Genomic DNA, 26600 nt, shown 5'->3' with positions numbered 1-26600 from the left:
ATCAAAAAAACTAAGGCCTTCTGCTCTTTGAAAGGCTCTGTTGAAAGGATGAAAGGCAAGCCACAGACTGTGAGACAAATATTTGCAAATCATCCCTCTGATAAAGGACTTGTATCCAGAATATGTAAAGGACTCTCAAAACTTAACAAGAACAACAGAAACCCAATTTTAAAAAAAAGTCAAAAGAGCTGAACAAATACTTTACCAAAGAAGATGTACAGATAGCAAAATAAGCACAAGAAAATATGTGCAACTCCATTAGTGATTAGGTAAGTGTAAATTAAAACCACAACGTGATGGCACAACACACCTACTAGATATACACCTATCACAATGGCTTAAAAAGACTGAGTGTACCCACATCAGTGAGGGTAGGGAACAACTTTACTCCTGTACATGGCTGATGGGAAAGTAAGAAGGCACAACCATTTGGAAAGTTCAGTAGTTTCTTGAAAAAGCTATGCGTATCGTATCACTGAATTATTCCACTTCAAGGTATTTGTCCAAGAGAAATCAAAGCATATGTCCATACAAAAACTTATCCCATGGGGGCCCATGGCAACTTTACCTGTAACTGCTGAAAACTGCAAACAGTCTCAGTGCCCACCAAGTTAATGGACCAGCAGTCATGTATCCATACCATGGCATACAACTCGGCAGCAAAACTTGTTAACTGCTTGTTAAATGCAACAATACGGACAAATCTCAAAATAATTATGCTAAATGAAAGAAGGAAAAAAAAAAGGATACATACAGTGTGATCCTATTGGTATAAAATTTTAGAAAAGGCAAACACATTGGTAGTAACACAAAGGTCAGTGGGTGCTTGGGGAGGAGTGGGAAAGGGGAGCTGGGGAGACCACAGAGAGGGAGGGTCAAGGAGCAGGAGGAAATCTGGGGAGACATGGAGATGCTCATTAACTTGACTGGGGATGGTTTCGTGGGTTTAAGGACACATCAAAGTTTATCAAATTACATACTATAAATCTGTAGAGTTTATGGTATGTCAGTTATATCCCACGAAAGTTGTAAAATTAAAAACCGGCTGAATATTATATAGAAGTGCAATAAATAGTAGAAGAATGTTAAGAGTTGAAAGGGGATGCTTTAGGGGAGGGGGGACTGCAGGTGAGGAAGGGGGGGGAGGAGGCCCAAGACGCCTGTTCTTCACTAAACCTTTTAAAATTACCTGTCTTTAAAAGCCAGGGAGTTCCCCTTGTGGCTCAGGAGTAATGAACCTGACTAGTATCCATGAGGTTGTGAGTTCGATCCCTGGCCCCACTCAGGGGTTTAAGGATCTGGTGTTGCCAGGAACTGTGGTATAGATCGCAGATCCTGCATTGCTGTGGCTGTTGTGTAGGCCGGCAGCTGCAGCTCCAATTGACCCCTAGCCTGGGGGAGATTCCATATGCCGTGGGTGTGGCTCTAAAAAGACAAAAAAAAAAAAAAGCCAAACATATATATTATATTGATACTTTTTCTTAATTAAAAAAACTAAGTCACACACACACACACACACACACTCTCACTCTCTCTCTCTCTTACTTTCTGAAGCAAGCTAGCCCCTTAAGCTTATGCTACTTCTCTTCTGAGTCTTTTGCAGCTTGTCTGTTGTTTGCCCCTGAGTGATATATTCCACATGCAGATCACCATCCACCAGACTCTGGACAGGGAAGCGGCACTAAAGGACAGAGGTTTTGTGTTCGATAGGAGCCTGGCAGGACCTGGGAAGATCTTTCTGGAGCCCTGCAGAGTCCCGCATTAGAGGCTTACCAAGGAAAGTCAAGGGCAAAGCAGAAATGACAGGCTCCCAGGCAGCAGGCAGAGCAAAAATGGCAGGATCTCAGGAAGCCAGTGGATCTGAGGTGCAGGGATCCCAGGGAAGCACAGGGCTGGGGCTGAGCACCCTGGCCCGGGCTTATAGGAAAGCCCTCTCCCTCCCCAGAGGGCTTGCCTCAGTGTACAGGCCAATGCCAAGTAAGTCACAAAGATTAAACAGATTGGCTCTGGGCTCCAAAATATCTGGACCCAAATCCCAGCTTTCTCCCTTTCTGGCTGGTGATGGACTTAACCACTTCATGGTTTAATTCCCCCTCCCTAAAATGGGGCTACTGACAATGCATGACTGGCAGGGGTGCTTGTAAGGATAGGATGAACCAATGCATATAAGGACCTCTGAGCAGCTACCTGGTCAGAGTCAGGACCCAGGAAGTGTGGCTGTTACTGTGAACCATTTCCCAGATGCACTGGGAAGCAAAACCCTGGCTTCCAACTCGCAGCTCAGCCACTTTGCACCTGCTGAGCTTGGGCAAGTTGCTTCCCCAACTTGAACTCCATTTTCTCACCCATAAAATGAAGGTGATAATAGCTACCCTGGAGGGTCACTGGGAGAGTGGAATGAACTCAACTGCTTTGAACAGGGGCTGGAGGACCAAGATGATTTTCCCATCATTAGCTTCGCAGCTGGGGTTTGGCCCCCTCATCTCCTCCCTGGGGTGGGACTTATCCTCACACCCCTACACTTACTTTGGTCCTTGAAATGTATAAAAGCTCCCAGTCACACTCTCAGGAAGCCTGCATGGTGTAAACACCTTGACTTTGGATTAACTGAGACTGTGTGACCTTCAGCAAGTTACAAGCCTCTCTGAGCCTCCCTTTCTTCATCTCTGCAGGAGACATGATGGTGTCTCCTATATCATGGGGCTGCTGCGAGAATCCAGTGAGATAGTATGTATAAAATGCCTTGCACACAGTAGGTACTCAATAAATGTGAGTTTTTCCCTCCCTGTCCCCTTCGTCTCTCTCTTCTCCAGAAGGGCGGTGAGGGACCAGGAAGTGCCTGGTCCGCAGTGGGTCCTCAGGAAGTGTTTTCCAGGTGAGTTACTCACTGAATGAATACGTGATGCCTAGGAGAGAGGCCACCCAGATTTCTCCCCCAGCAGGCCCGCCCGAGTGGCCGACAAATCTATTATAGATGCCTCACATCTCGATAAATATTTCAATGCAAATAAATAAAGGATGCCATGGGCCTCTCGGTGAGTGACTCTTCACAGCTCACTGCACACAATGTCTATCCCTGATTCCTGCCCAAAGTCAGGGTGTCCCCTGGGATCTTCGCTGGCTCTAGCCGGACACAATGTGTGCTGATGTGGGGCCCTGAAGAGACATGTAAACTGGCTCCTGGCAGAAGAGAGGTGTCCTCTCACTTTGGGATAGCCCGGGGGGACACAAGGGAAGCTGAACTTCTGTTCCATGGGGTGACATCCTTCAGCTCGTCATTGAGGAGTGACAGGGACTGTGTCTCCACATGTCCAGCCTGGTCTGTGCTGGAAAAAGTGGCCACTGAAGTTCTTTGCAAAGGAGTTGATTAGATGGTGAACCAGGGGTCACCTTCCAGGCTAACCTGAACTTCACCCTAGGCTTCTTTTCCAAGGAAGAAAGTCTGAGCCTTACAGCCTTTTTGCTCATTCACTCATTCATTCGTTCATTCACATGTTCAAAAAAGGTTATGAGCAACTGCCATGTGCCAGGGGCGAGAAACATGGGGTGGATAAGGCAGCCAAGGCCCTCCCTGTGGGAGGCAGAATTCTAGGATGGCGGCCAGAATCCCACCCCACCTCCTGCCCCGCATCCACAGAGCATGGACAGGCCTTGAGAATATGATGGGACTTTACTCTGTGATCAAGTTATATCACAAAGGAGAAGGTTTTTTTTTTTTTTTCCAGATGTACTTAAAGTCTCAAATCAGTGGATTTGGGGTTAAGTTTGAGTTAATCAAAAGGGAGATTCTCCTGAGTGGGCCTGACTGAATCAGGTGAAACATCTTTAAAAGAGTAACTGCGTCTGTCTCTTTTGTTTGTTTGTTTGTTTTGTTTTTTTGGCTGTGCCTGTGGCATATAGAAGTCCCAGTCCAGGGATCAAACCTGTGCCGCAGTAGTAACCAGAGCCACAGCGATGACAACACCAGCTCCTTAACCCAATGAGCACCAGGGAACTCATGACTGAGCCTGTTTGGAAAAGAAATAATTTCTCCTCAGGCTTTGAAGAGGTAAGCTGACATGTGTGGGAGGGGCCACAAAAAGGCCACGTGACAAGGAACTGTGGGTCACCTCTTGAAGCTGAGCTTGTCCTGCGTCTCTCTGGCCACCCCACTGATAGCCAGCAAGAAAGCAAGGACCTCAGGCTCTCAGCTTGAAGAATCTGAGTCCTGCCAACAACCAGGGCACCATGGAGCCTGCCTGACACCTTGAATGCAGGCTTGAGACTGAGGGCAGAGAACCAGCTAAGCCAAGCCCAGTCTCCTAACCCAAGAAAATTGTCAGGTAACAGGCGCAGGTTATTTTAACTTTTAAAGCGACTACGTGGCTCTTGTTCTCAGAGTCTGCAGTGGGTGACGTACAGCTCTGGCCTGGAAGGACGAGGACTGGCACAGGGATGAGCCAGGAGGCTGTGGATACTGGAGTGGAGACCTGGCAAAGGAACTGGACTCAGGGAGGCTCCAGAGGGGAGGAGGAGGAGGAGGAGGAGGAGAGGGGATGGAAGGAGAGCCAGGTTTCAGGAGGATGCAGCGGCAGGTCCAAAGGCCAGCGCTGAGCAGTTGGGCTGGTGGCCGCCAGAATGGGAGGAGGTGAGGAGTGCCAAATGGCAAGGAGCTTGGGAGGTCATGCTCAGACACTGGGACTGTGTCCTGGGGGCAATGACATGCTCAGACCGAACCTTCAGAAGACCACCCTGGCCTCTGGCTGAAGGGCAGATTGAAGCGGGTGGTTCTGGAGGCCATGAGACCAGTTAGGAGGATGCTGCCAACCCAGGAGAGAGAAGAGGGGGTAAGGACCAGGAAGGTGGCGGTGGGAAGGTGAGAAGGGGCCAATTTTGAAACATATTCAGCAGGGGCAAGGCACAGCATTGGATGATGACATGGGCAGCTGTCAGGAAGGCACAGGGTACCAGGAAGACATCCAGTTTCTAGGGTGGATGGTGGTGCCATGGCTGAGGAAGGGGCAGGTCGGGGAAAGAGGAGACCACATTAAGAACAACAGAAAAATGTACGTGACATTTACTCTGACCAGCGCTGTTTTAATGTGCTTTACCTACATGAAGTCTTTTAATCCCCCCCTTACAGCTCCGTGACTCAGGTACTATCATTATTCCTATTTTACAGATGGAGAAACTGAGGCACAGGGAAGTTAAGTATCTGGCCCAAGGCAGCACTGCCGGCAAGTGTCAGGGCCAGGATTTGAATGAAGCCAGTCTGGCTCTCGAGCATGAGGTCTGGGCCATCTTGCAATGTTCTGCTTATGAAGTGCTGCATTAAAGTTGTGGGACAGATGCCTGGGTGGTGCCACCAAGGGGAGCAGTGGGACAGAAAAGTCTGAGGCTCAGAGAGAGGTCTTAGCCTACACCGAAAGCCTAGAAATGGTGGGTCCATAGGAGTCTACATGGGTGTCCAGAAGGAGAGGGTTTGGGGAGAGGCGGGGGAAGATGGGAGAATGGACCTAAAGAAAGGACCAGGCTCTGCGGAACTAGGACGACTGGGGCCTGGGCTGAGAAGAAGGCACCCTGCAGGATGCTGAGAAGGACCAGCCAGAGGAGGGGGGCCCCACAGAGCGAGGCGTCAGGAAGAGCATGCATGAGGGGAGACCAAGGGATGAGCACTGTCCCATGCCGTCCAGGCTCCGAACCGCTGTCCTGAGTGACCGTGCAGAGAGCAGCAGAGTGACTGAGGAAGACCGACTCTTGCTCTCCCTCTCAGCCCTGCTCAACTCTGTGCCGGCCTCAGCCCCTGGCGGGCTCCCCCATGGGGCCCGAGATGGCGGCCACGCGGCCTCCCTGAGGGTGTCCAAGCCTCGGTGCACAGAGCGCGCCTCTCCCTGTTTAGCTCCCATTTGGGGTCATGGGACCTGGATTGAGACGTTTCTCCAAGAAGGACCACACGAAGATGGGCAGGGCTGGGGTCTTTTTCGAAAGAAAACAGAGTTACCCAAAGAAGAGGGCATGGGTACAGAGCTCCACAGAGAAGGGCCACCCACACGGTGGCCACTGCTGGTCCCCCCAGCAGCCCAGAGCCTGGCTCCACATGGCCAGCACAGTGATTAGCAGCCTCAGTGCCCTCTCTGCTCACGGAAACGCTGAGCCTGGGCGGTCTCTAGGCCTTTACATGTCGGAGTCCCTGAAAGTCCGCCCAGAGGGCTCTCCCCTCCCCTCTGCTCTGCTGCACTGGCTGAAATTCAAACCTTTGTTACTGAACAACTGCAGCAGTGATACGGGTTTATACTTGACATAAACACATCTAACCCTAGGAGGTAGGTACTATTATCATCCTCCCTTTACAGATGAGGAAACGGAGGCACGGAGAGGCCCAGAACCTTGTCCAAGGTAAACAGCTAGTAAGTGGCAGAGCTGGGAGTCAGGCCTTGACCGTCTGTCTGGCCCAGAGTTCATGCTCTTAACCAGCACATCACAGCTCCTCTCACTGCTGCTTATGGAACAAGGTACGGGGGTACCATCTGCACGTAGGACCTATGGATAGACATCTACCCTGTTTGAAATTTCCCATCTAGGAGGAGATGAATCACTATGGGCCCACAGGATAAGCATCCATCCATCTATCCATCCATCCTTTCTCCTTCCTTCTCTCCATCCTTTCCTTCCTTCCTTCCTCCCTCGATTCCCTCTCTCCTTTCATTGAAAGATGGTTTGCTATGACTTCCCTGCATCCAGAATGTGTGCCCAGAATGGGGTTGGAGGCCTGCGGAGTGGCCAGGCACATGGCCCGGACAGGAAAACACGCAGAGTCCCCTTCCTCTGAGTACACCCCAAGTTAACACATCTTATCAGACTCTACTCTATAACTCAAAGCACAAAAAACCAACCCAAATCTCAGGATGGAAGCAATTTCTAGAAACCGGGACCAGCCTTTCCCTAAGTCTGTACCTGCCAAACTGGACAGACAGCCAGACAGACAGACAGAGGCTGTGACTGCGAACAGATGCAATTAGGAGCTGAGCCGACAACCCATCTTGCACACTTCCGGAAACACAGGGAGATCTGGGGCGTCAATTATTTAAACCCTAATTAACATAGCTCTGCATGTCTTTTTTGGGGGGCGCACTCAGAACACACAGCATTGTTATCGTGGAAGAAAAGAGAGAATGAAATATTGATGGGGGTCGGCTTTGTTCTCTGCTCAGCAAGAGCGGGCTGGTTGTAGGAAGCGGATTCCCGCCGTTGCTGCAGCTTTAATTAGGAAGGTCGGTGGCTTCTCCGGCGTCTTGGATTCCTTTAATTTCCACAGAGGGAAGCGGCTTCTGAATTTTATTGAACACAGTTGAATTTTTATTTTCAAAAATCAAAACAGAAACAGTTCTTGGCATCTGTTATGAGCGCTGGGTGTTATTTGCTCTTTAGAGATAAAGTTGTTTTTATACGGGGAGAGAGAGCCAGGGAAAACGGGGCCGGAGATTTGTCCTGGGAAAGATACTCAACTGGGAGATGGTAGTCAGCAGAAAAACAAACCTCCACTCGACCCAGCTCTGCCTGGGCTCCCAGCGCTCTGGCTGGCCCGAGAAATCCATCTGACAACCAACGGTGTGAGCTGAGTTTGAGGTGGTTAACTCTTGGGGCCCTGGAACCTGATCTGCTTCCAGAAGTTTCTGGCGCAGGAAATCAGGTGGAAAGAGGTCACTGAGGCCCTAGGGATGGCAGGGGGAAGGCCAGGGAGGACCTTTGGGAGGAATGGGAACTGGGGAAGGGGGGGAGCTGGATGGAGAAAACCCGGGGTTCAGGGGTGGGGACAGAATAGAATATAGGTGCCAGAGGGGAGGGGGCCTGAAAAGGAGGGTCCCTGGTGGCACCCTCAGAAGTCATGACGAGCGGCCTCCGAATGCTCGATCCCAGATCCACGTGGGGTGGAAGAAGATGCTGTGGAGAAGAGCTCAGGTTTAAATGGTGTTTCACCCTCCTCTTGCTCTTTTTTGATGGTCGGATGGATGACGGGTTCACTCATTAAGCATATGCCATGCATGTCCCAGAAGCCAGACATCTAGTGGGCACCCGGGGGCCAAAGGGACAGAGCCACACTTGCTACTCAAACAGCAGGACCAAGAGCAGCCCCAGGTGACAGAAACTGGGGGCAGGGTGGTTTCGCTAAGTGGTATCTGAGAGGAAGGAAGGGAGGGGGGAGGGAGGGAAGGAAAATGCCTTTCAAGGTCAAGAATGGGAAGGAGGACATCCCAGGCAGAGGGCCCAGCCTCTGCAAAGGTGGGCAGGGGTGAGAAGACAAATCAGAAATTTTCTTGAGCTGCAGCAGAGGAAGCAGATGAAAATGAGGTCTGTTCCAGTGACAGGGTCTCTGCCAACTCAACCTCAGGATGCAAAGCAGATGAACCACCGTGAGTGGGGTGCAGTTCTGCCTGAGCCTCAGGGGGCAGGGGGGTGGGTGCCCAGAACACGCCCACTCATTCAGCCCAGGCCAAAACTCAGCAGGCAGGCCCTGGTGTCCTTCTTTCAGTACGAGATGAGTTGCAAGGGATGAAGATGTGGGAGCATGAAATGAAATCATTTTTTAAGCTCTAAGTACTCAGTTCCAGTTGCACCTGGCTAGCCTGGAGCATTTACTCAACAAACACAGAGCACGCCTGTTGCAGCAGGTACAGTCAGAATTCCACCCACAACCTCCTGGGATCTGTGTCCCTCCTTGCTACACACTGGAGTCCGGCCCTGGGTGTGCGATCTTTCCCAACAGCCAGCACCTGAGTCTTTTTGTCAGTGGGCTGCCCTCATGTTGCTGGAACATTCTTTGCCCGAATGCACGGAGAACCAGAAGTGCCTGGACTCATACATCCCTATAAAGCAGCTTGATAGGTGTGGGGTGTGAGGGCTTCACCCGCCCTTGAGCAGGACACCTTAAATGTGTGACTCATGCTATCTCTCGCCCAAGGTACCCACGGCAGGACTTTGCTTGATATGTGCTCTTTCTTGGCCTCCTTCCTTTCCCTGTCCCACTTCCCCACTCCCCATGGATTCTTCCTAGACATGCTTCCTAATGCATCATTTCAGCAGACTCTGTCTCAGGGTCTGCCTTGGCGATCCCAGCCTAAACACCCATTGTGTGGCAGCCATTGTTTTCCGCCCTGGTGTCACAGCACTAAAGAAGACACACCCATGCACACCCACATGTGACCAAGAACATGCCAAGCAACAATCTAGGGGATGCAGCAGAGAACAAAACCATCAAGAGCTCCTGCCTGGAGGAGCTGAGCCTCTCCTGGGAAGACAGACAGCACAGCATTAAATAAATGAGACAGCCAGGAAAGGCCTCCCTGAAAAGGCAACATTTGAGTAGACACTTACAGAAGGGTGCAAGCCACAAAAATAACCCATGTTAGAACTGTGTGAGTGTTTAGGCGAGAGGCAGCAGCCAGTGCAAAGGCCCTGAGGCTGCATATGCTTGGAGTGTCCCAGGAATACCAAGGAGGCCAGTGAGGGGCGGGGGCAGAGTTTACAAGGGGAGAATAAAAGGGATGAGGGACAGAGAGGCATGGGATGTAGGTCCTATAGGATTTCTGCATTTCATTCCACATCCATTAGTTTTTATTCTGCATGTGGTCAGAACCAGCAGAGGGTTTTATTTCTGTCTCACGCTGAGCAATCTCAACTCTGTTCAGAAGCCCAGGTGGGAGCTGGCCCTGAGAGGCCACAGGGATGCGCCACTCAAAGTGGATTTGTGAAGAATAGTGCCATTCAGGTGGAGACTGGTCTCTCCTCGAAAGGCTTTTTGCACCAGCTGCCACAAGAACACAGCTCTCTGCATCTTGCTACATGTGTGCACACGGACATTAAAGGGATCCTACCACACACGCATGCTGAAGCTGCTGCTTTTTTTCCCCCCCACTTGCTTATTTATTCAACAAGCATTCAGTGGGCTCCTTGACATGTCATGGGCTACTCTGAGCCCAGGGCCACCCTGGTGAACAAGGCAAGACAGGAGCCCCACCTGAGCAGACCTCACATTCCAGCAGGGGAAATGGATGAGAAACAAATGATCGAAAAACACGTAAAATATATTTCAGGCCGTCCCAGAAAACAGGTCAGACTAGGGTTTTCAACTGGGAAGACTTTGCCTCCAGGACACATTTGATGATGTTTGGGGACATTTCTGACCAACATAACCTTTGGAGGGTGGATGCTACTGGCATCTAATGGGTAGAGCCAAGAAATGCTGCTAAACGTTCTAAAAGGCACAGGACAGCCTCCACAACCAACAGGTATCCAGCGCAAGATATCAAGAGCTCAGAGACTGAGAATCCCGGGTACAGAGGAGAGGGTCATGGAGAGAGTTATTGAAACCAGGATGATCTGGGAAGCCAGGATGATCAGGGTACTTCCCCAAATGTTACCTCCATTCAGAGAGACATTTTTGGCAGAGATGTGAATGAAACTGAGGAGTAAAATACCAGGGAACAGCATTTCAAGCAAAGGGAACAGCCAGTGCAAAGGTTCTGAGGAGGCAAAATATTTGATGTGTTCAAAGAATACATGTAGACAAGGCTCATCTCTTTTAAAGACCTCAGGATATTCCACTTTGGGAATCAGACACCTCAAACAGAACAGATTTCATTCCAGAATCATTTCTAAACATCCTCCTCCAAAAAAAGCAAGGCAACCCTATTCACCAGAAGGGCTGTGGCAGTGTTGACCCCACACGAGCCTCTATCTAAGCTGAGCATCTTGGTGGGAAAAGAATACTTCCTCTAAGACAGAGCAACTGACCCCTTGGACTTGGCTCTGCAGCCCTTTCTGCAGGACCAGGGGCCCAGGCATTAGGGGAGGGTAGGCCCTCCTGCTCACAACCTTGTCAGGAAATAATTCCTCCCATCTGCATAATTCGGGCCAAATATTTGCAAATTTCATGCCCATGATGATTTATTTTTTCATCTCACAATAACTTGGAAAAGTTAGTGGGTCCAATGGCATTACCCCGACCCTCCATTTTATAGGGTCCACTGACCTCAGAGAAAAGCCAGGACTTGTCCAAGGGGTTAAAGACAGCTAGAGCAAGGGCTGGGGTCCGTGACCTCACTTCCAAGTCTGCCTCCATCTTCAGCCCTGTTTGCCAGCCACAAAGCCCCGCCAGCCCCTCTTCAATTTTATAAACAAGGCTCAGCTCTGGGAGTCTCCTTCTCCCAGGCCCACACCCTCCTTGCTGTGACATTTCCTCTTCCCCCCTTGAGTCTGCCTCCCAGGGCCCAGCCTCGCTGGAGGCTTTGATTAAATATGCACCTCCTAATCTCATCAGAGGCCAGAAACATGCATATATGCAAATCAACATCTGCTCCTTTACTCAGGGAAGGATCTTCCCAGAGTGCTCTGGGAAAAGGGGCCCAGCCCAGTGAACTCTGATGGGAAGGCTCCAGAACATCCGAAAGTCGCTTCAAAATCCCTGGGTCCCTGATGAAAATTCACTCCTAATGTAATTGGAGGTTATACTTGAAGGAACAATAAAGAAACAGCCCCAGCGTGACCCACCTCAAGCTGCATCGTCTTCCAAATCAAGCTTTTTCTGTATTACAGGACACATGGTCTGGCCCCTGGTCCAGCGGAGCTGCCGCCGTGGCCAATAAGAGAAGCAGCAGCTGATGGTCACTTCTGGCTTTGATGGATGTCTTCGTGGCCAACTGGAAGGCACAGGACGCTTTACCGGGAGCATTGCTGTGTTCACGCACAGCACCCACAACACCACCTCAAAGTCTCTGTGGCTTGAGACTGTGACACTCCATTTCTCACGCGTGTGAAGTCGAAACAGTGGCAGAGAGCGGGGAGGAGGAGGATCCTTGCACCTTGCGGCCCTGCCTGGCCGTAGGACTTGAGAATCCTCGGCATAGAGCATCGCCCGGGAGGTTCTGTGGGCGGGACCAGGAAGTGCCGGCACATCACAGGATGCTCACATCCCATTGGCCAGAACTTAGTCACAGAGTCTAGTCTTCCTGCAAGGGAGGCTGGGAAATCAGTCTAGCGGTGCAGAGCGGAGCAGGAGGAGGGAGTGGGCCGTTCTCTCACACAAATACGGCATTGAAAGGGCTGTGGAAGTACCCAGTCGTGCCTCCGCGGAAATGAACCCCACTAGAATCTGTGAGGATGCAGGTTCGATCCCTGGTCTTTCTCAGTAGGTTAAGGATGTCCCCCCCTTTGTCCTGAGCTCTGGCGTAGGTCGCAGGAGTGGCTCAGCTCCGGTATCGCGGAGGTAGCCGTAGCTCGGCTTCGGCCCCTAGCCTGGGAACCTCCATATGCCACGGGGCCGGCCCTAAAAAGAAAAAAAAAAAAAGAAGAAGAAGAAGAATTGAAAAGGTCTTTACAGTGCTGATTGGTTTAAGTCCTTGGGCGGTAAGTAACAGGAAGAGATTAGCATTAAGAGATCTGTGGGCAGGATGTCAAGGATGGGGTATGGTGGGGGAGCCTAGGGAGCAGCCAGCACAGCCGCAGGGTCACAGTAGGAATGGCCTAGTCAGGAGGCAGGCTACCCATGTCTTCACACTTGGGTCACAGTTTCCTTGAACAGAGTCCCTGTGAGAGCACATGACTGGCCAAAACTAGATCCCTCACCTGACTGCCAGCTGCACAGGGGAGGGGAGAGGACCGAACTTGGCCTGTGGCTTCTACACAGTGTGGTATGTTTGGGTTTTTGTCATGCCACCCACCCGATGTCTCTGACAGAGATGGGTCTCCAGAAGGAAATCAGGAGGCTGACTTCGGGAGACTGGGTGTTGTGACTCAAAGGAGGCTGTTACTGAGATGACAACCTACCTTTTCAGGTGGGCCCACTGGGGGTTAGAGGGAGGAAGTGAGGAAAGGGCAGAACTGGATCCTCATCTTCCCACAGTTGCAGGGAGCACCTGTTTGGTGGCAGATGGGATTTGATGCCATTTTCCTTTTCAAAACTTTGAGGCCCAGGGTCTCTTTCCTGAGCTTTCTGCCTTGTCAGCGTCTGAAGTCACCTTGATTCTTTCTAGAGGAAATATGTCTGTTGGGAAAATTGATTTTCAGGGGTGGCCCATGTAGCAGGGCTCTGTGTGTGTGTGTGTGTGTGTGTGTGTCTATCTGGGGAGGGTAGCTGTCTAAGAAGGACATAAACCACCTATGGGAGAAATCACAGGATATAGCTTGTAAAACTGTAAACAGCTAGAAAGCTAGCATTTGAATGGTGGTTAGCATCTGAGCCTCTCCAAGCCCCCTGACGCTTTGGCCATATTTTTTTGAGGAAAATATATTTGTATATGATCATATTCCACGTGTGAGGTGTACATGAGTTGTGGTGTGTGCCTAGTATCCATGTACACTCCTGCTGGAACGAGCACCCCAATTTTCTTTGGGGAATGGTCCATCCCCGACTTTCAGGCCATATGCTCGCAGGTAGCTGATTTGATCCCCAAGAACCAAGGTGAACATGTGGCTCTGGCCTGACCCATCAGAACACAGCAATTGGTTCAGGAGTAAGCACAGTGACCCATTCTGGACCAAACAAATGGAATCCTGGGGCCTCTGTGGGAGTAATGGAGACAGACGGGGAGGCTCTCTTTCTGTCATAGGTAAAGAATTAGGAAGTCAGCCTAGAGTGCTAATGGTAATAGATAGCATTCCTATCAAAGGACGAAGCCACACATCAGACGAACGATAGGTGTGAGGACACGGCAAGCAGGTGGTTGTCTGTGTGTCGAGAAGAGAGGCCGCAGAAGAACCCACCCTGCCAGCACCTTAATCTTGGACATCCAGCCTCCAGAACGGTAAGAGAATAAATTTCTTTCATTGAAGCCACCCAAACTGTGGCATTGATTCTGGTCGCGCAAGCCGACAACCTCCTTGAACACCTAGGCCAGCTGTGCCTCTGCCGTCTGACAGGCTTCCTCTAGACCTTTCAGTCCTGCAGCTCCTCAGTTCCCTTTTGGCTTACGTTGGTTTGAGTCAGGTTTTTTTTAACTTGCAAATTGTAAGTTAAGAACTCTCTGTAACATATTGGCACTGGTAGTCTCAGTGTAGCATTCGGGGCCTCTTGGCTTCTTCTTATATTTTTCTATTCTGCGTTTCGTAAAATGAGCTTGGATTACTTTCACAATTCCAAAAAAAGTTTTCTATAAAAATATTCTTGTGTCTCTGCCATGCCCAGGGGCCAAAGCAAATTGTTCCCTCCCTGACAGCTGAGAAGGGCCCAGTGAGGAAAGGGTGTGTGGGGGGGGGTGAGAAGAGCCACACCTGTTAAGACTGTTCTCCGTGTCAGTGGCCAGGTCCTCGTGCACATCATCCTATTTTGTTTTCACAAACGCTCTGCCAAGTAGGTCCCGTTTGTAACGGAGGCTCCAGGAAATGATGCCATAACTAAGGTCGCACCAGTAGTAAGTTCAGCTCCAGATTGGCCTGGTGCCAAAGCTCTCTTTTTGCTGCTCAGCCCTGCAGCGGGTGAATGAGTCGAAGGCCTGGTCAGCAAGCCCTGGAGGGGCTGATCGCTTTGAAGTGAGAGCCCTTATGCTGTGAGGGTGCCTAGATTATATGAAGATCTCTGTGCTTGGAGGTGCAGGATGGGCACAGAGAGCAGAGCAAGGGTCAGTGAGTTCTGTCTGCACCTGTTAAGAGAAAATGATAAATGCAATGACTAGTGTATCAGTTTAATATATGTATACAGGAGCTCCCATTGTGGCTCATTGGGTTAAGAACGGACATAGTGTCTGTGAGGAGGCAGGTTCGATCCCTGGCCTCGCTCAGTGGGTTAAGGGTCTGGTGTTGCCGTGAGCTGTGGTGTAGGTTGCAGATGCAGTTCAGATCCCGAGCTGCTGTGGCTGTGGCGTAGACCACTGACTGCAGCTCCAATTCAATCCCTAGCCCGGGAACTTCCATATGCCACAGGTGCACCTCTAAAAAGAGAAAAAAATATATGTATGCATGTTTATGTCTGTGTATATATGTGTACATCTGTGTCTGTGTCAGGATTATGTTTATATCCTTACATCCTTATCACTAAAATTATGTCGAACCACGTGAAATTGACAGTATTATTGTTGGAACTTGGCCTCTGCTCACCGATGCCAAATAGAAACATGGAGACAGAGTTTGGGACAGAGAAAAAAAGAGCTTTATTGCTTTGCAGGCAAAGGAGGGTCACAGCAGACTAATGCCTTAAAGACTGTGCCCCCAGCCCCACCCCCCAGAGCTTGGGAGGTGGTTTTATAGTTTGGGGAGTGAAAAAATAGGGCCTCAGATAAGGATCAGGGCAGAGGCAAGCTTGCATTGTTTTCAAAGCTGGTGTTCAGTGTCTGGTGGTCTTCTTTCTGGGATAAAGAATACTTCGTTAACATCTTCCACTTGTTGGGGGTTTTAGTTCTGCCAAAGAACTCAAAGGTACTGTTATCCATTTTCCTGAGGAGGGACCAGCACCCTGCCCCAAAGCTGCACTATTGTTTGCTGACTGCTCCTCTCGTCTCCGCATCCCCTCCCTTCCCTGATTGGCAACTGTTTGAACCTGCCCTTTGGAACTCAGGGAAGGTTAGGGAGGCTTCTTTATTCCCTAAAAGCAAGAAATGGGGGACACAGAAAGGCTTGTGTGCCCAGGAGCCCACAGGGCCCTGCTTGGTTTCAGTAATAGACCATTTTTGATCTATAAAAATATCTCTTTCAAATGATTGAGCTCTATACGGTACTGACTCTGTATATCTATGTCTATATATCCTTTTCTTTCACCAAAAAACCCCACAAATGTTCCTCTAATTCTGAATCTGGGAGTGCCGCCCCTACCCCCACCCCAACTAGGAGCCTGGCCCCCCTGAGATAAGAAAGGAAGCAAAGCCTTGAGGACTTGAGGGTCAAGGGGGCCCACAGATGGCTGTTGGGTTCTCCTGGCCTCAGAGAGAGCAGGTCCCCTCCACTCCCTCGGCTGGCCAGGGGAGGCCCTGATTAACCAGTAGCTGCCCCCTCCGGGCAGAAGGGAGAGATTAATGGGCCCTTTGACACTGACTTGCCCTTGATGGGCAGGGCGAAGGCAGGGAGGCAGCCCACGGGGATGGGCCTTGAGGCCTGCAGTTCCTGGGATGAGGTCAGAGGCTGCAGGGCAGAGCCAGGGAGAGGGAAAGAGGCGACTCTAGGCCTCACTCAGGGCCAGTCCAGGGTCTTGCTTCCTGCCCGTCTGCTTCTGCAAGGGGAGCTCCCCTCTCCCCCGGACCTAGCCTGCCTGTCACATTATCTGCTGGCTCGCAGGCTCATTATCCCGGCCTCCAGGCACCCCCTCCTCAGTCCAGGAGGCCTCTGGCTGCCCAGCCCAGCACCCCCGCCGCCCACTCTGGCCACGGGGCTGTTTGTGGAGCCATCCCAGGCAGCCCCGAGCCTCTGTCTTCCTATTTAGACAAACAAACAAAAGCCGGTTCGGTTACCACGGGCGGGCTGTGAGGCGTCCAACACAAACCGAGGCCGCCCGCCTGGCGTCTCCGAATGCCCTGGGTTCGGTTCAGGCAGTCCCAGGACATTTGCCTGGTTCCTGCTCTGACCTCATTACCCAACTCTCCACGCCTCAGTGACACACGTCCCCAGCCCCTTCATAGAGGCTGCGTGAAACAGGGCCAGGCAACTCTTCCGCTGCAAGAGAAGGCTGACACCCTGAAGTCCCTGGGTCCTGGCCAAGGCAGAGCCTTCTTGTACCCTTGAAACCTTGGAACCTCCTGCTTCAGAAGGGTTTGGAGATAGCCTTGTCCAAGACCCATTTGACAGGTGTGAAAACTGAGGTCAGAGAAAAGGGACTTGCAGAGATTATATAGTCAATTTGGGACAAAACCTTTCCAAGCCTTAAGCAGGGTCAAGAACTACACGCATGGTAGGATTTGGGAGTACCTCCTAAAGGAAGTTTTCTTCATGGATTTCTTCCCTAAGGGCCTGAATATCCTGAACTCCATTAGCAGCCTAGTCCTTGGGTCCTGAGGTGCTGGTAAAAATCTTCTCGATACTGACTTAGGGAAAGAAGGCGAAGTATAGACAAGTGTCTAAAAGTATTCAGTGTTCTGCAGCATCTATATATTTGTATAACTATATGTATGTATATACACACAACTTGTAAAATCATACACACACACACACACACACACACACTGGGATGAACTTTTCTGGTAGTGGATCTGAGAAACAAGTTTGCCTCTGGCGAGAAAAGCAGAAGATACAGACTTGTGGGAAGACTGACTTTTCACTGTTTGCTCATCTGTAACTCTTATTACCTTCATTTTGCTTTGCAATAATAAAAAACAAAGGCAAACTTTTACATAGTTCTTATGATGAGCAGGTACTGTCCTTGGTGCTTTCGATGGTAACTCACTTCATCCTTGTAATTGCCCCACACCAAGGATTTGTTATTATTATTATTACTAAGTATCCCCATTGGTCAGACAAGGAGACTGAGACATTGAGACATTAAATAACCTGCTCAAGGCCACACAGTCAGTAAATGGCAGAACTAAAATTTGAACCCTGATATCTCAGCTCCAAAGTGCAAGCACGTCACCTCTGTATTAATGTGTCACTCTATAAAAAGCTATCTGACAATAAAATAAGAAATGAAAAGGCACGTCTTGGGCTGGAAATGAAACAGATGTGATGCCGAGTCACACATAGCCTCCTCTTGGCCGCAGAGCCTCTGGGAGACTCACCATGAGACTCACACATGAGACTCACCACGAGACTCACACACCCTGGGAACAGGGAGTGGGGCAGGACAGGACCACCAATGCATGGGGCAGGGGAGGGGGAGGGGGTCTGGAACTGTGGGCACTAGGAGGGTGGGAGAAAAAAGGGCTATGCCCTTGGGGACATGAGTCTGCCCCAAACCTGCCCCTCTCCCTCCATCTGACCAGTCACAGAAGGATGGGGAGGAGTCAGGCCCCCCCTCCCCACCCAGATAAAGAAAGAAGCTGGTTTTCACACTGCTCCTTCAGCAAGAGCAGCGGGAGGATCTTGGTTCCAGTGCTGCCTCCTCAGATTTCTAACCCTGGGATAATACTAATAATTAATCAACAACAATAACAGCCGTAATAAAAATGCAGTTGTAGTAAGGCAGATTAAAGATGACCGAAGATTCTTTGACATCCTCCCATGGAGAGGTGGGGCCATGTTTCCTCTTCTTAAATCTGGGTGCACTGTGACTGCTGTGCTGAATAGAATATGGTAGGAGCACTAGTTTCCAGACCCAGGCCTTCTAAGACCAGCAGTTTCCAACTGCTGTCTTTGGGTGCCCTCTTCTCGGACCCCTGAGCAGCCATATAAGAATCCCAGCTACCCTTCTGGAGAGACCAGATGGGGGAGGGACAGGAGCCCAGATGAGTGCCATCTTTCAAAAAAAAAAATGTGAGTTAAGGCCTTTTGGATTATCTAAGCTAACCCAGCCACCCACTGACTGTCACCAGGTGACTCCAGGAAAGGCTTTTTGGAGCAAAAGAATCATCCAACTGAGCCCTAGTCTTATTCCTGACTCATGTAAACACCTCCCAGGTCAGGAAAGAGCATATTGACAGCTCCAGGTGTGCTCCTAGCCAATCACCACCTCTTCTTTGCCCCTCTAAGATAACCACTGTCTAGGCTTTTCATAATGCTTTCATCTCTTTTAAAAATAATTTAATCATGACTTGTGTAAATATAGTGTTTAATTGTACTCCTTTTTGAATTTCTACAGAGTATACAGTATACATCCTTTTGTGTCTTCTTTCTTTTGCTCAGCATCACATCTTGAGATTCAGCCACATTGTGGCAAACATTGATGTCTTGGCCATGTTCCTTGCGGTATAGTACTCCATTGTATTGGTACACAATATTATGTTTATCAGTTCTGTTGTTGATGGACATTTGGATTGTGCTTTTTGTACAATGTTGCCATGCTCATTCTTGACCGTGTCACCTGTTGAAAATGGGCTCTCCCTTCTTAAAAATGTGCCAAGATGTGGAATTTTGCATATAGGCTATGCATATCTTCAATTCTCCTCAGTATTTTCTTGCCCCAGCTTCCACTCCCACCAGTAGTGAAACTGTACCTCATCCTTAATCTGTATCTCTTTGATGACTGATGAGATCAACCACCACTTTGTATGTTTATTGGCCATTTGGATTTCCTCTTTTGAGAAGTTCCTGTTTAAACTTCCTTCCCATTTCTCTTATAGCTGTATAGCATTTAAAATCTTTATGTTGGGAGTTCCCATTGTGGTGCCGTGGAAGCAAACCCAGCTAGTATCCATAAGGATGCGGGTTTGATCCCTGGCCTAGCTTAGTGAGTTAAGGGATCTGGCATTGCCTTGATCTGTGGCTATGGTATAAGTTGGCAGCTACAGCTCCAATTCAACCCCTAGCCTGGGAACTTCCATACAGTGGTTGCGGCCCTAAACAGTAAATAAAATAAGATTAGATAAGAAAACATTAAAATAAAATAAAAATTTTATGTTGTTTCCAATTTTCAAAAATTGAGAGACTCCATACCAAAATACAGACATCTGGTTACAACAGAGAACAGAGACTCTCTGGCCACTGTTGGCTGGTGTCCCTGCATGGCGGTGATCAGCTGGGGCTGAGCAGTGAATAGTCCCTTTATTCAGGGTGTGGTCACCAGTGTCCCTCAGTGCCTAGTGCTGGGCCTGCTGCGTTCATTCTTGTGTCCTGTCTTGTAGGCATGTGTAGTTGGGACCTTTGCTTTAGTGTCTCAGTGTGGGATCGGCCACTCCTGTCTCTAGGCTTCACATGCTTTTCACCTAACCTGCTGTGGCAGGTTAATCACAGGAATGTCCCACTTTATTCAGGCATCTTATAAAGTCTTTATCCTTGGATTGTGCTCTCCACACAACTTGCTTTATTTAGCAAACGGGACAGTGGCAAATGAGATTCAAGCAGAGACTTGAAAAACATTGGCGCATCAGGGTTTATCCTCCATCCACTCTTAAAACCCTGTAATCTGGGCTAGCCTGCTGGCGGAGGAGCTCCCACATGGAGAGAAGCCCCAGGTATCCCAGCCATTTGAGGCCATCATCATCCAGCCAGCCCCAGTTGGTCCACTGGTTGACCGCAGATCCATGAACAAGGGCAGCCAAGATGAGCCACATTCAGCCTGGACCAGAAAGAAATGTCCAGCTGAGCTCAGCTCAGATTGCTGTCCTGCAGAATGGTGAGATAAGAAAAGGTTGTTTATACAGGCAGTACATTTGTGTTACCCAGCAAAAGCAAGTTGAAACCTTTGCCACTTGAGTGTTCCACAAACCCAGAAGAATCAAGACGGGGGATGTAGAGAAGTATTTGGCGCCAGCTTCCACATCTGCATCTTCACATGGAGAAATAGCTGGTGCAGCATCCCCTTCTCCAAAGGCCCTGGCTTGCCTTTCCCCACTGTCCCAACCACACATCGCCTCCTCCTTTACCCCTAAGCCCTTGCTTGCCTGCTTTATTGTGACCTCACCATCCTACAGAAAGCCCAGGCAATAACCCAGTGTAATTGGTTAATATTTTCTCACCTTAATTAAAAGTCCAAATGGGAATATTGGCAGCTTAGGCCCTCATTTGAAAATTGAGCCATATTCCCATTACTAGGAACGTCTAATTAAAACATCCGTTAAAAGTCCATAACATTAAGTTAATGGGGAAAGCCAGGAGGAATTCAATTAGATTTTATTTCTGTAAAATTAATATTAGCAACTTAAAAAAAATGTCCCCAATGCTGATTGTTATTCATAAAAGCCCCTCTCTGAGCATTAGAATGGGCGTCTCATTGAGACAGTCTGAGATCAGGCTGAACTCAAGTGGGATTCCAGCAGAAGGCACAGAGCTGATGTGCCAGGTCCTGGAAAGAAAAGGTGGAACTCTTGGCCTCGCACCCCAGACTTTCTAATAGTCTTAACCCAGGAGGCTCTGGGCTGGGAATCTGGAGACCTGGGTTCTGGCTGGAGGGCTTTGGCTCAGCCACTTAAACTCTCTGGATGCAATTTACCGTCTGTCAGCTAGGGTTAGCAATGACCCTTCTGAGCTGCTATTTCACAGGTGTGTCTTTAGGCCATAAGGTAATGATGATAAAAGGCCTCTGAGGAGATAAACTTAGTCCAAAGGGAAGGAAGAGGAGGAAGAAAAAGTGGATTAGAGCCACCCAACCTTTCCTCTGTTTGGGAAAGACTCATCTAGAATGAACTGGGCACTCCATCAATGACAGTTATTGTCTTTATTTTATCAGCAGCTTAGGATTTACAAAGATAATAAATAATGACTTTATTTTTGGTAAAATAAAAAGTTGCTTGCTCTTTTACACAAAGGACAAGAAATTTTATCACTTTTTTTTTTTTTTTTTTGTCTTTTTGCTATTTCTTGGGCCGCTCCTACAGCATGTGGAGGTTCCCAGGCTAGGGGTCTAATCGGAGCTGTAGCCACCGGCCTACGCCAGAGCCACAGCAACGCGGGATCCGAGCCCCGTCTGCAACCTACACCACAGCTCATGGCAACGCTGGATCGTTAACCCACTGAGCAAGGGCAGGGACCGAACCCGCAACCTCATGGTTCCTAGTCGGATTCGTTAACCACTGCACCACGACGGGAACTCCAGGACAAGAAATTTTAAAATGTAAACAATGAAAGTAAAAAGGAAGAGATTCTGAATTCTACTACTAAGAAATAACCATTGTTCACATTAGTGCATGGTACTCCTGCTGTTCCCTCGCATGTACGCTGAGGAAATGAACAATAGGTAGGTAGATTGATGGACGGATAGGCAGATGGATTGAAACAGAAACAAGCTGTAAAAATGGGCTCCCGTTAGACATGCTGCTTTAAAGAAAAGCTATTGAATATGTTTAACTTGAATTTAATGGGAGAAAAAATAAACTTGCGAAGCTAAAAATGCTGCTGAACACTTCAAGAGATATTCATTCCTGGAGTTCCCGTCGTGGCGCAGTGGTTAACGAATCCGACTAGGAACCATGAGGTTGCGGGTTCGGTCCCTGCCCTTGCTCAGAGGGTTAACGATCCGGCGTTGCCGTGAGCTGTGGTGTAGGTTGCAGACGCGGCTCGGATCCCGTGTTGCTGTGGCTCTGGCGTAGGCCGGTGGCTACAGCTCCGATTCAACCCCTAGCCTGGGAACCTCCATATGCCGCGGGAGCGGCCCAAGAAATAGCAACAACAACAAAAGACAAAAAGACAAAAGACAAAAAAAAAAAAAAAAAAAAAAAAAGAGATATTCATTCCTAAAAGAATCAAGGTTTAAGAAAAAGACTTTGAAAACAACAAAAGGCTGGTCTACTGCTGTGGTCTGAATGTGTCCTCCTCACCTCCCCAATTCATGCACTGAAATCTCACTCCCAAAGTGATGGCATTGGGAGGCAGGGCTTTAAGGAGGTGATTAGGTCATGAGGGTGGAGCTCTCATGAATGGAATCAGTGCCCTTATAAAAGAGTCTTGAGAGGGAGTTCCCATTGTGGCACAGAGGAAACAAATCTGACCAGTATCCATGAGGATGTGGGTTTGATCACTGACCTCACTCAGTGTGCTGGGGTTCCAGCATTGCCGTGAGCTGTGATGTAGGTCACAGATGCAGCTCTGATCCCGCATTGCTGTGGCTGTGGTGTAGGCTGGCAGCTGTGGCTCCGATTCAACCCCTAGCCTGGAAACTTCCATGTACCACAGGAGCAACCCTAAAAAAAGACACACACACACACACACAAAGACTTGAGAGAGCTCCACCCCACTTCCACCATGGGAGGGCATAGTGAGAAGTCACAGTCTGTAACCAGGAAGAGGGTCTTCTCCAGACCTGGGTCATACTGGGTCACACTGGCACCCTGATCTTGGACTTCTGGGCTCCAGACTATGAGAGATAAATTTCTGTTGCTTTTAAGACTCTCAGTCCATGGTTTGTTACAATAGTCCAAATGGACTAAGACATCTATATCAGAAGGGAAGCTTTTGGCTGCAAGAAATGGAAAAGTGACCCATATGAACTTAGTAAGAGAATTTATACATTTACAGAAGTCTAGTGTTTAGGAGCTTCTGGTCACCAGATCAGGCAGTTCAGTGATATCAAGGATTAGATTTCCTCTCCTCTCTTCTGAGCTAGCCAGAGCTGACTTTACTTGAAGGATGGTTTCCTCCTGGCCATAGGACTTTTGGATGCTAAGATCATTTAACTATACAGAACAGTTACTCACCTACCTCCCCTCAATTAATTGGATCCTCACAACCACTCCAAAGGAAGCTACCATTAGTATTTCTCTTTTATAGATGAGAAAACTGAGGGTCAGAGAGGTTAAGTCACTTGCTTAATCCCACTACAGCCAGCAAGTGGCAAAGCCAGAATTCCAAAGAAGCAGTCTGGGAAAGATTTCACTACTGGTCCTGATTTTTCACTCTTGGTCATGTGGCTTTTCAGTAAAAGGCTGGGGTGTATTTCACGATTCTTGCTATTGGGTTCAATCATGTGACTTCCTTAAGCCAAGATCATGAGACAGAGGTGACAGTGCACCAGTTTTGAGTCTAGGCCGTAAGAGGTTTCATACCTCCACTTTCTTTGCTTGTGAGAAGGTTCTCTGGCTAGCTCACTGGACCAAGAGGGTTAACAGACAAGTGGAACAAACTTTACAGATCTTTCGATAAAACAGACTACCCCAGCTCCACATGTCAGTGAATTCCTAGATCAGTAAATTCCTAAATGAACTACAGATACACCAGCAAACCCAGCTAAAGGTCACTGGAGCCATTTCAGCTCACCCAGAGAGGCATTAGCTCAATGAATTCTATTGTGATCAACCACAGAGATTTTTGTGGAGTTTTGGTTCTTGTTACACAGCATTATTGTGGCAAGGGCTAGCTGATACAGTCTGACTCCAGAGCCTGCACTCTTATCTCCCATCCCACACTGCCTGTGCCTGGCATGTGCTCCCCCTCTGCGGGATGGAGGCTGTTCTTCCTGAGTGTGGAGGAGGGTAGAGGCTGAGGGAGGTGTCTCAGAGCTGGACAGCAAGCCTCAGAAGGACTTTGGGGCTGACAGGGGGCTACAGCATCTCTCAGGCTCACGGCTGAGTAACCAGCTAGTACTGAGCTTCTCAATTATGCATTACTATCGATCCACGGGGCATACAAAACACTCGGTGCATTACAGTCAGCAAAGCATACGTCTGGCTTCCCCTGGATGCCTTTTTCTTGCTTTCTGTCTGTCAGAGTTGGGCTGCCTTGTACTCCTGGAAACTGGGTTCCTGGTTCCAACTGGTACCTCACCAGACCTAGGTCCAGAGAGCAGCTGGGGTAGAAACTCTGGCCCTCGCAGTATGGATTGGCAGCTTCAGGGTATCAGCCTATGCTCTGATTCCATGGACAAGCCACCCTGTATGGAGGTTTACAGCTTTTCAGAACTCCCCCTGTTCTCTCTTGTCACCAAGGAACTGTTCTTTGTCCTGGAGGAGTTGGTCACCTGATGTCTTCTCAGGAGACGTTCCCTAGGAACAGATTAACGTGGGGATTCTTACACAAGTGGCTTTTTGAGGCAGTAGTGGGCCCTCAGAGTCCCACTTACAACAACCAGAGTGGGTGCACCAGCACTTATAACCCCTGGCTACCCCCTCATTATCTTTTAGGATCTGACTTGAATGCCACCTCCTCTTGGAATCTTCCCTGATTCCTTCTCTTTGGCTATGTTTGTCAGGTCTTATCTATGCACGCATAGCTGTAACCCCCAGCACACACAAAGTAAATGCTTATTCAGTGCTTGTCTTCCCAGTAGTGTCAGTTTTAGGAAGGCAGGGACTGTGTCTGCCTTGTTCATTGTTGTATCTTTAGCACCTGGTACATGGTAGTTGCTCAATAAATGCTTCTAGAAGGAAGGGAGGGAGGGAAACTGGGAAGGAGGGAGGGAAGGGGGGAGAGAGGGGAGGAGGGAGGGACACAGAAGAGATAGGAGAAATATGGAGAGATAGGTCATTGCCAAGAATTCTTAGAATGAATCCTTAAACCCCAAGTTTGAGAGAATAGTCATCTCTGAGCCACACGGTGAGATGTCTGTGGAACAAGAACTGAGCCAGAGAATCTGCTCCTTCCCTGAGCCTCGGAGAACCATCTGTGCCTTATCTTGGCTGGAACTAGGACGTCATCCCAGAGGAAGCTCTGCCTCCCTCACTAAGGAGGGTCTCCTTCCTCTGCAGCAGCCCTGACTGCCCCTGCCCACCTCCAGGGCTTCCTGCAGACCCAGGAATCCCGACCTCAGCTTTCCCTTCCGTCTTCTTCCTCGACCCCCAGACGCAGATAAGAGCTACAAAGCCCAGCGCAGATCATCTTGTCCAGCTCCCGCCTGGGCTGAACGGGACTCTGAGGGGCAGAGAAAGCCAGAGCCTGGCCCAGGGTCGGCCAGCACGCCAGAAGCATCCCTAGGGTCAGAATCTAGAACTCCTGGGACCTAAACATGTGCTGCCTCCTCTGTCCATGGCAGCCCCTGCACACTCTCAGCCTCAACTCTGCGAGATCAGCCACAGTTAATTTGATCCTGGAGGCAGAACCCTGGAGCAGATGAATCAGCCATCACAGTATCAGAGGAGGCCTTAGAGGAGGAGGCACAGGCATCGAGGGTGGGTCAGGCCTTCTTCACTGAGATGGGACGGGGTTGCCACTTGGTGAGTCACCAAGTCCAGGTCACAGCCCCAGAGCCACAGACACAGGAAGTGCCGTGGAGATAACTGAGTTCCATTCTTTCCTGGGACCAAAGGTAAACTGGGGCCCAGAGAAGGCAGGGACAGAAACCAAAGACACACAGTGCCTTGCGTGCAGAACCAGGACTAGACCCCAGCTCGTGTTGCCTTTAGTCTGTGCTCCTGCTACAGATGCCACCCACTGCCTACGCAGCGGCCATCACTCATGCCCCTGTCCTTCCTCTCGTCCAGTTGCAGCCAGTGAGAAGTAACCTGCCAACGTCTGGGGATGGCTTACCTTCCCAAGAACAAAGATGAGGCCTTGGTGAAGAAGGGCTTGGCCTTGACGCCTCCTTTCTGCCAGGAAGAACGACGTGAGGTCTAGAGAATCACCAGCCATTTGGGGACCAGGAAGCAATCACATGTGATCCAAAGTCAACATGGGAAGGAAGATGGAACTGAAAGATGAACGGACCTTAGACCCTGAGCACATCAAGGAGCTCCCGAGCCAGGGCCCCAAACTGCCACCCTCTAGATAAAGTGTAGTAGGAGAAAGAAAAAAAAAAAAAAACCTATTACTTTTTTGTTTTGTTTAGGGCTGCACTGGCAGCACATGGAAGTTCCCAGAATAGGAGGTACAGCAACGCCAGATCCAAGCCGAGTCTACGACCTATATACCACAGCTCACAGCAACGCCGGATCCTTAACCCACTGAGTGAGGCCAGGGATCGAACCCACATCCTCATGGATACTAGTTGAATTCGTTTCACTGAGCCATGACAGGAACTCCAAAAAACCCTATCACTTTAGACGACAGTCGTAGGCTTTTCTGTTCTTTGAAGCCAGCATTCCTGACTGACAAAGACATTTTCCACATGACTTCTTAACTACTCTCCGAGGTGGCCAGGCCACGTAGCAGCATGCCCATATCATGGCCAGAGAAACTGCAGCATGTCT

At 49.4% G+C, this 26600-nt stretch overlaps 1 long non-coding RNA gene across 1 annotated transcript; it reads left to right on the top strand.

Annotated features, from left to right (window-relative positions):
• On the top strand, window positions 12030-26197 carry LOC102157984. Its single transcript, XR_297387.2, has 3 exons — window positions 12030-12381; window positions 13644-13778; window positions 25896-26197. It is a non-coding gene; the product is annotated as an uncharacterized LOC102157984 (long non-coding RNA).

This window comes from Sus scrofa, chromosome 6 (assembly GCF_000003025.6).
Source record: "Sus scrofa isolate TJ Tabasco breed Duroc chromosome 6, Sscrofa11.1, whole genome shotgun sequence".
In the NCBI taxonomy this organism is placed as follows: Eukaryota; Metazoa; Chordata; class Mammalia; order Artiodactyla; family Suidae; genus Sus; species Sus scrofa.
The sequence above is the reverse complement of the archived record's forward strand: the minus strand, read 5'-3'. Positions and strand labels throughout refer to the sequence as shown.